This window comes from Suncus etruscus, chromosome 3 (assembly GCF_024139225.1).
Source record: "Suncus etruscus isolate mSunEtr1 chromosome 3, mSunEtr1.pri.cur, whole genome shotgun sequence".
In the NCBI taxonomy this organism is placed as follows: Eukaryota; Metazoa; Chordata; class Mammalia; order Eulipotyphla; family Soricidae; genus Suncus; species Suncus etruscus.
Genome location: NC_064850.1, coordinates 107,769,300 through 107,780,333, shown reverse-complemented (window position 1 = coordinate 107,780,333; position 11,034 = coordinate 107,769,300). Strand labels below are relative to the sequence as shown.

General features: G+C 38.4%; 1 non-coding gene across 1 annotated transcript; it reads left to right on the top strand.

Annotated features, from left to right (window-relative positions):
* Positions 1-2,782: 2,782 nt before the first annotated feature.
* Positions 2,783-2,889, top strand: LOC126005516 (U6 spliceosomal RNA). Its single transcript, XR_007494568.1, has one exon. It is a non-coding gene; the product is annotated as a U6 spliceosomal RNA (small nuclear RNA).
* The last annotated feature ends 8,145 nt before the right edge of the window (positions 2,890-11,034 follow it).

Genomic DNA, 11,034 nt, shown 5'->3' with positions numbered 1-11,034 from the left:
AGAGTCAGGGAAGTCTTTGTACCAGAGTTGGCAAGAAATGGGATTTGAACAGAACCTGAAGAAAAACAGAAAAGGTGGAAGAAGGCATTTCTAGCCAGGGAGGTAGTCTAGGAGATTCATATGGGTATGGAAAAGCATAGAATAGTAAATGAAGTACAAGTAACTAAGTGCATTGAGTGTTTTGGAAGGACCGGGAAACAATCCAGATGAGCAAATAGAAGCATGGTCATGAAGAGTTTTGGGGCATACATCTAGTGTGAGACTTCCTTAGAAAGCAGTAGGGAGTTGGTGAAGGATGTAAAGTATATGCATACCATACAAGCACTTGGAAAGATCCCTCCAGCAGCAGAGAAGAAAATGATTTTGGAAGGTTAAAGTAATGCTTAAATAAGATGACAGGCAGAGAAGGGACCTTTGGAGTGGAAATATTTAGGTACGGTTTGATATAACTTGAACACTAAATGTGACAAGAGTGGGGCAGGGGTTTGTGAAGAAATGCAGAGCTAATGAGGGCCTTGGAGGAAGCTTTCTGGTTGTGTGCTGTGAGTTAATAGTTCCAGAATAGAGTGAGTGACTTAACTTGAGCAAACTAGTTTGGATTTACCCACATCAGGATAAGTATTACAGAAGAAAAATGGACCAAAAATGTAAGAACTTGAAGATGCTTTTTAGAGTCTGAGGTCTTCTCGAGATGCCAAATTAAAGCCAAAATAGAGGAAGACTGAGAGGAGAAAAATCTCAGCCTCAACCTGATGACTAAGCACAGGTAAAATTGGAGCAGTGAGCTCTTGATAAGAAAGCTGAACTCTGGTGGCTTAAAATTTTACAAGTGGATTAGCTCCAGATAATAAAGGAAAAGGATGAGTTGTTCATATCTAAGGAGTGTTATTGGTGTCAAATATACTGGGTATTAGAAGAGACTCCCACATGATCATGGATGAGATCATGGATAGATTACAGGAGAATGAGAGTGAGAAAGAAAAAAATCATAAGTCAACTCTTAAATCTTTGATATGTTTGAGGTATGATGAGAACCACAGAAGGGATGGAGAATCATAACTTTGACAACCATAATTATTAAGGTCAGAAGAATTTCTCACAAATACTGAAAGAATATTGAATATGTATTGCTGATAATTATTTAGCACTTTCTGAAGGCTCAGATCTGTTCTAAGTGTAACATAGGCTAAACTCATTTCATTCTCACCTATGAGATAAATACTATTATTATCCCTAATTTGTCCAGTAAGAAGAAGGAAGCCCAGAAGCTTTTAATAGCTTGCTCAAGATACATAGCAATGATTCCAGTACAGGCAGCTTGCTCCAAAGTCCACAATCTTACTCAGGTCAATACTGTGATTATGTGGGACCAGTCCCTATGCTTAGGTCAGGAACAAGAGTCTCCACTTCTGAGTGTGGGGAGGCTGTAAGTCTGTGATGGGGGAACATCTAATAAAGGTAAAACCTTAACAGTCCCTAATAGCATCAATGCCATTATGTTTTCTAGTCTATTTTATTTAGTACTTAAACACAATGGTGTGCCTTTGAACTATGTGTTAATATGTAAACTGCCCAGGGCTTTTTAGAAGTGGGTGTGGTAAACTTTAAAATAAGTGGTTTTATTAATTATTAACTCTAAGTCCTCAATTACAGAAAGGAATTAATTTGCAAATTTTAGAGAGAACTTGGACACATTCTAAGTAATACGAAAGCGAGACTGCAATATGCAACTCTGAACAATACAGGGCTCTGTGTTTCTTCTTGACATTACAAAACTATGGTAAATCTGTATGCATAGAACTTATGACTACCCGTTAAAGAAATTCTCCTTTTCTTTTTGTCACTAGCCAGACATTATTTGTTTGTTTGTTTATTTATCTTGGTCACACCTTGAAGTCCTCAAGGCTTATTCCGTGGCTCTGCACTCAGGGTTCACTATTGGTGTGGCTGGGGTGACCATATGGTATGCTGGGAATTGAAACCCAGGTCAGCTGCAAAGGCAACTCCCCTGCCTGCTGTGGCTCTTTTTCCCCTCAAAATTGCTTTCTGTTAGTGAATGAAGTTAGAGTAGTGAGCATTCCACTGTGACAATGAGAGTTTGGAATTAATCACTGGATAAGAACAGAGTGCTCAAAGGGGATAAAGAGATTTGCAAGGTACCCCTTTGTTAGGTTATACCTTATTTTACCTAAAACAAAGATCATCCCTAGTTCTTTTGTATGTGTGTTAATAACCTGGATTTAAACCCAAGACAGAGATTGCCTTACTTGTAAACCTGGGTGGGACTGGCTCAGGATAACCTGAGCTATATGTCCCTGCCCAGAGGAGGTCTCTGTGCTCAATAAAAATGGCCGGTCTGGCAGACAGCTTGGTGGAGTAAGAGGTAGAAGACTGCCAGAAGATATATGTTTCACCCTCAGCCCAGTTTGGATTATTTCATGCATGACTCTTTCACCTGGGGTTATTAGAGATACAGTGTATGGGGTGATTTTACACCCCTTCATTAACAATAGTTTAAATGATAGTGTCAAAAAAGAAAAGAATGGAAGAAAGATACACGCAGAAAAATTATAAGTCAACTCTCAAATCTTTGATATGTTTGAGGTATGATGAGGCCACAGAAGGGATGGAGTTACACCCAGAAGTGCTCAGGAATTACTCTTGGTGATGCTCAAGGGAGCATATGGAATGCCAGGGATCGAATCTGAACAAGTGCCAGTACCCTATCTGCTGTACTATCTCTCTAGCCTCTAAACAAGTCAGATTTAAAGAAATTACATTAGTGCTCGCTTCGGCAGCACATATACTAAAATTGGAACGATACAGAGAAGATTAGCATGGCCCCTGCGCAAGGATGACACGCAAATTCGTGAAGCGTTCCATATTTTTTTTAATCACCGCTCTAATAAAACACTTTTCTAGAAAAAAAAAAAAGAAATTACATTAATATTCATATCAGGATGCCAAATAGAAATTACTCAACATAAATGAACAAACTACTATATCTATGTGAGGAAAATATCAAAATTTTGATTAAAGAAATAATAAAATTATACATGTGGGAAAAATATTCTTTGTTTAGAGACAGTCTTTTGAAGTGTTGTTGTCAATGTCAGGTCTCCCCACACACTCTGTGGATTCCATAAGGTATAATTTGTGAAAGAGAACTGTGAGGATAATAGAAAAATCAGTAGTGTCAAGGTTAGTGAGAGGGAAAAAAATACAAAAGGAAGATTCATGGGTAAGAAGAATCTCCATATGATGCTCTACTGAGGATTCATGTTACTGTACATTTGCTCACCTATAGAATATTAAAGTGCAAGAGTGACCCCTAATATGAAATGTGGACTTTGAGTGATAACAGTATCTCAACATGGATTGGAACTAATAATGTTTTACTCTGGTACAAGCAAGTAATAGTAAGGGAGGTGGTGGTGATGGGGATAAAGGGCATGTGGAAATTTTCAAATTATTTTTGTGGAGGGGCCCCATCTGGCTGTGCTCAGGGCTTATCCCTCCATTGGGATCAATCAGGGATTACTCCTGGCAATACTCGAGGGACCATTATACTTTGTGTTTGTGTGTAGGGGTTGGGGGGAGATGAACTTAGGTAGGCCATGTGCAGGGCAAGTGTCCTATCCACTATACTATCTTTCTGGAACCAAATTTTCTAAATTTGGCTAATTTTTACTTTGAACCTGAACCCACCCAAAGTGCTATAGAGATAATACAGTGGGTAGGGCTCTTGCCTTGCATTTAGCAGGACCAGGTTCTATTCCTAGCATCCCATATGGTTCTTGGAGCATTGCCAGAAGTGATCCCTCAGAGCAGAGTCAGGAGTAAGCCCTGAGCACAGTTGGGTGCAGCCCCAAACCAAATACTAATAAAAATAACACCACCCCAAAACTTGTCTGAAAAGTAGTGTTTATTGGATGGGAAGATAGCTTAAAAGCTTAGAACTAATTTCTTGCCTATGTTGGGCCCTAAATGTAATACCCAGATCTGTGTGCTTCTCAAGAACTGCCTGTGTATGTTTCTAATGGCCCCCAACAGCACTGAATTATAGACACTATTTGCTGTACTGTCTTTCCAGCCCCAGGTTTCTCAACATCTGTGGCAAAACAAATGAATAAAGAGTTTCTGAGGCAACCAATATCTGACAGCTAAAGCTAACCCTTGAGTGATTTATAATTTCTTTTATCACTTGACATTTAAAAGTTTCCTCATTATTCTACATTAAGAAGATCTTATCTGTTCTTTATGTTACTTTTTATTTTGGTTTTTGGGCCGCACCCAGCAGCACTCAGGGGTTATTCCTGGCTCTGCACTCTGAAATCGCTCCTGGCAGGCTCAGGAGCCATTTGGGATGCTGAGAATTCAACCCAGGTTAGCTATGTGCAAGGCAAAAACCCTATTGCTTTGCTCTGGGCTCTGATCCTCCTTATAAGTTATCCAGGACTCATCAGCAATAGGAAAAATATAAGCTAATGTGCAGATAATATGGGTATCCATCTGAAAATCACAGCTAGTTTATCAGAATAAATATTTCAGAACCTCTGAAGGTACTTCAACATATCTCTTTACATCAAGAAGGAACATTCTGAGTAGAATATGTCAGTCAGTGTAGGCATTAGCACTAAGCATAGAGGCATTTGTTTTCCCAAATCACATTCTAAACTACATTAGTTTCACTACATGAGTGAAGCCTGTTGCCAGGGACCTCACTTTTGCATAGACCTTGCATGAGCAAGTGGAGAACTTGCTACATATTAAAATAATATCTGTTACTTAAACTAGTACCTTTGCTTTAGTAACTTTAAGCAGGAAAAACTAAGCAGCACTTTTAAGCATGCTGGAAAGAGAGCAAGTATGCCACTTTTTGATAAAAACTTCTTGGGGACAAAATGATTCTGGATTGCACACAGGTAGTCTATTCTATTTTTCACTGTCTCTATTTATGCAAGTTGCTTGAGTCCTCACTGCACTGGCTTTGGCTATAGAACTGATCAGAAATGAAGGCAAGGATAGCTGGAGCACTAGTACAGAGGGTAGGATATTTGCCTTACATGCAGCTGACCCAAGTGCCATCCCCTTCACAGTATATGGCCCTCTGAGCACTGTCAGGAAATTGTTCTGAATGCAGAATACCATGCATGGCTCAAATCCAAAAAAGATCAAGATGACAATAGCCTTGGAGAACAAGAAATAAGTAAGTTGTGTGATCAGGTACAGCAGCTATAGAAACATAAATATCCATATATATGTATGTTACAGGCACTGATTTCAGATATTAAGGAAAAGTTGACCCTGCCTCATAGGAATATGTAAATGAGCAAGTCACTTAAATTTATTAGAAACCTGTTATTCTAAATTCCTCACCATGCTGTGCATTGACTGTACCTTGTGTGAGCCAGGATCATCACAGTCTGATTGAAAGATGAGGACACAGGCAGTTTCATTGTGAGGCTCTGGCACTCTTGAGAAGGTGTGTTCAGACCTGAATGAATTCTTGGAGGACTGGGAGAGGAAGCTGAAAATGCTTTTCTCGGGAGATGAACCAATGAGACAGCCACCTGTCTCTATTCTATGAAAACACAAAGAATCTTTGATTCCTGTGTCCACCACATGGGCAAGCTCCTGCGTGTCTCTAACTAGTCTGGCTCAGGCTACTGAGTTCATTGTCCTGTCCTCACCCTCATTAGGCAGCTAGTGCTCCGAAGTGGAGAATGTTGGCCCAGCAGCAACAATTACAAGCAGCTTCTGCGCTTTAGTTTCAGTTCTGTGCTTGGAATGGTGATGTAGTATTCTCAGCTGAGTTCCATAGAAGTTTCAACATCTGAGCTTCTAAGGGAGGGATAAAGATCTGACTTGTTAGACAAAATCCTCTTAAATGATATTAAAATACAGACCATTAAAATAAAACCTTTTGAAAATTGTGTTTGTTTTGGGATCATGACGAATAGTACTCAGGGTTGACACCTGGGCTGTGCGCATAAAACCGTATGTGGTGCTATAGATGGAACTGAGGCTGCCTACGTACAAAGCAAGATGTACTATTGCTCCAGCCCTCATAGAATACCTTTGGCCTCTTTCTTGGCCTTTTTTTTTTAGATTGAGATTCATGGTAATGAAGGACACATTGAAACTTCCCATGAAGATTTCACCTTCCCTCTGGACATGTCCTCACTAAATTTACCCAAGAGAGATAATGACCTCAAAATTTTGTTTGTTTTTTCTTACCTCGTGCTTTCTTCCAAAGTAGTCATTTCATCTTTCATTCCTTATTTTTGATTTCTTATTAGGGGATATATATATATATATATGTATACACATATATAGATATATATAGATATACCTATATCTATATATATAGATCCCGATAATTTGACAAGAAATTTAACATTAGGGCAGGAAAGGCTCCCAGGGTATATCTGAGGATAGGGGCTAGCAATCCTGCATTTGGTGAGCAGAACAGAGTAGGGGTTCATGCCTGGAAGGTAATGTATAGATTGAGGTCCTGGAAAAAGCACTGAGTCTTTTGTTTTCTTGGATCTCTCCTGGTTCTTAATTGAATGGAAACAATATGAAAGAGACCATTGCATAAGTGACAGCAGAACTTACACAAGTAGAAGGCTAGTGTTTAGATTTAATTTTAAGAGATGTTTTCAAAGACAAGACTTTTATTCTGAGTGTGATATAATGCCTTGCCGATTGCAAATAAACTCACCCACTTACACAATTTCCTTTCTGCATTTTTATCAACTTCCAACATAATTGGGTTGTGTTTTTGGGTTGTTTGGACTGCTCTTCTTTTGGGGGCCATTTTTTTCCTCACAACCAGTCATGCTAAAGACAGGGAGGTAATGTGATGTTAGTGATCAAACTCAGGGTCTCAACTATAGACTCTTTGTATCACATCTGTCCCCCCCCCTTCAGTTGCCAAATTTTATCCATTTTAGGACTTTCAGGGTCGTAGAGAATTTCTTTTTCTTTTTTTTTTTTTTTTTTTTTTTGGTTTTTGGTTTTTGGGTCACACCGGCAGCGCTCAGAGGTTACTCCTGGCTCTATGCTCAGAAATCGCTCCTGGTAAGCTTGGGGGACCATATGGGATGCCGGGATTCGAACCAATGACCTTCTGCATGAAAGGCAAACACCCTACCTCCATGCTATCTCTCCAGCCCCACGTAAAGAATTTCTTCAGGTGATGTTCTTTGTTCTGTGGGGAGAGGAGGTTTGGGCCTCACCCGTGGTGCTTATTTATGAGCTTATCTTTGTTTCGCTCATCTTTTTTGACATTGTTGCCCAGGACTAAGGTCTCATGTCTGTGAATCACTATTTTTTATCATTCATTTGCTTCACCATCTCCTCAGTATTTCACATGTTAATGTTCCCACTGTCAGCTCTTCCTTCTACGATTCAATTTGTGACTGACTCACATTTCTGTGTAAATGTACATATATAAACTACAGAGCCAACAATACTGCAAGCATGAGATCTAAAGTGCAATAATCAAACATGTGCTGCCCAAGGGGTCTGACAGTTTTTGTGTGGGAAACCATGGGATATTGATGGAGGGAAGTCAACAATGGTTATAGGGTTGGTGTTCCAACATTGTAGTCTGAAACTCTACTGTAAATAACTATAAATCATGATGCCTTGACATTTAAAATATTTACTGTAAAAATATTTACTGAAAAGAATAAATGAAAAAGAGAAATCAATGTTACTAAATGTTAATTTGACATAGTTTAAGATGTTTAAAAATGATATTTATTTATTAGTAAGTTAATATGTATAATGGACACTACATAAAAATGTATTCTATATTCTAGGCTTGCTCTTTAAGCCCAGGATCTCCCATGAACACTTACCATGTTTGCGTGTCTCTTGTCTCTGTTTCTCTGCTTATTTCCACTCTAAGAAGCCTGTGTTCTCTTCTAACATGTACTTCTTTCTCCCCTCCCATTTTTCCTTTTTTTTGGGTGGGGGCCCACACCTGGTGATGCTCTGGGGTTACTCCTGGGCTATGTGCTCAAAAATGTTCCTCGCTTTGGGGGACCATATGAGACGCTGGGGAACGAAACGAGATCCGTCCTAGGTCAGCCACATGCAAGGCAAACGCCCTACCACTATACAATCACTTGGGACCCTTCTCCCATTTTTAAAATAATTTTTAATAAAAATTTATTTTAAAAAACTATAAAATAAATATAATAAGTTTTAATAAAAATTTTACTTCACAAAAATGTATTTCATAATCTAACAAAACCCCTCTAAATTAGACATGTTTTGTTTGTATAACAAAGCATAGTAGATATGTTTTATTTGGATATTGTAGGTGTGTCCCATTTTACCCTTGCTTTTATTTTGTTTAGCTTTTTAGTCACACTCGGCACTGCAGAGGGGCTTGCTCCAGGCTCTGTGTTTACAGATCAGTCCTGTCAAAGTTCAAAGGAGCAAATGAAACTTGAGGGTTTGGTGCATAATTGTCCTCAGAAGAGGCACTTGCTCCTACACTGACTCCAAACCCACAGATGTACTCAGAATGGTTCAGTACACATTTTACTACTGGTCTTGCATAAACATGGAAAGATTTAAAAAGCATATATTTATGCCTCCTAAATTTTGTGCTCTTGGAAGTCTAAAGAAACATATTAAATTACCATGCTAGAACTTTCTCAAGATTCTCTAAATGTGACCAACTGTACTGCTCTTTGCAACCTCCATAACAGAATGCTACCATTCAAATGTGTCTCAAAGATTCTTTCAAGAGTGGATTTACTGAGTGGTTCATTAACAAATCACTTAGAAGATCTGGCCTCTGCAGTGAAAATAAAGGCAGTTCTGCAAATATAGTCATGTTGTCTTTTTTTTTTTCTTCATAAAACCCTTTTCCATATTTCTAAATTGACTCCAGTCATTTAAGATGTTTCCATCTGGTTTCAAAACTTAAATATGACTTTTGCTTACTGTTATATTGATTTATTTACTGCTAAAATCTATTTATACATCAATACGTCAGATAAATTCTGCATCTCAAATTACTAATTTATTCATTTAAGCAAGAAACATTTGTTGTTGTTTTGTTCTGTTTTGGGGCAGCACCTAGTGGCAGGGGTTACTCCTGGCTCTGTGCTCAAAAATTGCTCCTGGCAGGTTCAGGGGACCCTATTAGGTGCTGGGGATCAAACCCAGATCCGTCCAGAGTCTGCCGCGTGCAAGGCAAAAACCCTGCTGCTATTCTATTGCTCCAGCCCCAGCAAGAAATGTTTTAACTATAGTTAGGTTTAGAAAATTCAATATTTTTTCCTAAAGTTTTATTTATTTGTTTGTTTGTTTAATTAATTAATTTATTTATTGGTTTTTGGGGGATCACATCAGCAGCGGCCAGGGATTATTCCTGGCTCTGTGCTCAGAAGTCGCTCCTGGCAGGCTGGAGGAATTATATGGGATACCGGGATTCAAACCACTGTTTGTCTTGTCTTGGTCATGTGCAAGGCAAATGCCCAACTGCTGTTCTATGTCTCCAGCCCCCTTTTCCTAGAATTTTAATTTATCTTTCTATGAAATAAACTTCTGCTAATAATACCGTTTTTCTTTTTCATCTTCTTTCCCTCCAATTTCTCATGGTAGTATAATTCTTTATTAGTATTTTCATGTGTCCAGTTTTCCTTCTGCCTACTTCTGTACTTTATGTACATTTAAAGATTAAAGCTTTACCTTTCGGCCGGAGAGATAGCATGAAGGTAAGGTGTTTGCCTTGCATGCAGAAGAATGGTGGTTCGAATCCCGGCATCCTATATGGTCCCCTGAACCTGCCAGGAGATATTTCTGAGCATAGAGCCAGGAGTGAGCCCTGAGCACTGCCGGGTGTAACCCAAAAACAAACAAACAAACAAAAAAATTTTACCTTCTCCTTCTCTTCTAAAATGGCTGATGTTTTCCTCTTCTTTTTTTGTTCAGAATGGTTTATATGTGTGGTTCATTTTCTTTTTTAACATTATAGAATGCAATTTACCCATAAGATTTGTGAAATTCCCCCATACTCCCTAGTAATTGAACTGTTTTCTAATATATGCCTTAAAATGGTATAGAAACCATTGTGGGGGGAGATCAGAGACTTAGAACAGCAGATAGAGTACCTGCCTTGCATGTATGCAGCCAACTCAGGTAGATTTCTGGGCACATATAGTCACACAAGGAGTCAGGAGTAAACTCTGACATAAAAGCCAGGAGTAAATACTGAGCACCAGATGAGCCACTAAATGTGGCTAATAAACAAATAAAAAAAATTATTATCAGGGGACAGAGGGATAACACAGGGGTTAAGTATGTGCCTTGCATGCATCCAATCCCCGTTCAAACCTTAACACTTTAATATAGCCCTTAGGCATCACTGGAAGTGATCCCTGAGCACACATCCAGAAGTATGTTCTGAGGCCTAGTGTAGTCTCAAAAATCAAACAAAATATTAATTAAAATTAAAAGTGTTTGAAGTAGTATATAATAGTTAAAGTATGCCTAAACATCTGTTGTTTTGTAAATTTGAAACTCAAAAATAAAAGTGTACAAATTCTTCTAGGAATTTGTCTTTGGAACTTTATAAACACCTGTTTTTGAAATTTTATAAACATTGATAGCATTGACCCTTTGTCTTTACCTGGCAGGCTATGTGGATACTTCTACTACACCATTACCTATTTGGTACTTCTTCCACTTCACTGTTAACCTGCTCTTTCTAGTTGAGCTGTTTGAGGTGACTAAAGACTATGGATTTGTCTTCTTTTTATTCCCGATAATGAAAGCTCTAATTCTCAAAAAGAGAGAGATTTCTGCTATTAATCTTTTTTTGACCAAAAAAAGAGAAATATCTATTTTACCTTCCCCTAGAATATCAGTTGTGAGCAGAAATAGAGCAATACAAATGCTAGATGTTATCCTTGATGTTTGAAAAGTAATTTTTTGAAACTAACATGATAACATCTTATTTTATTTAATTATGTATCAGTCTTCCATTCTATCTTTGTAAGCTGT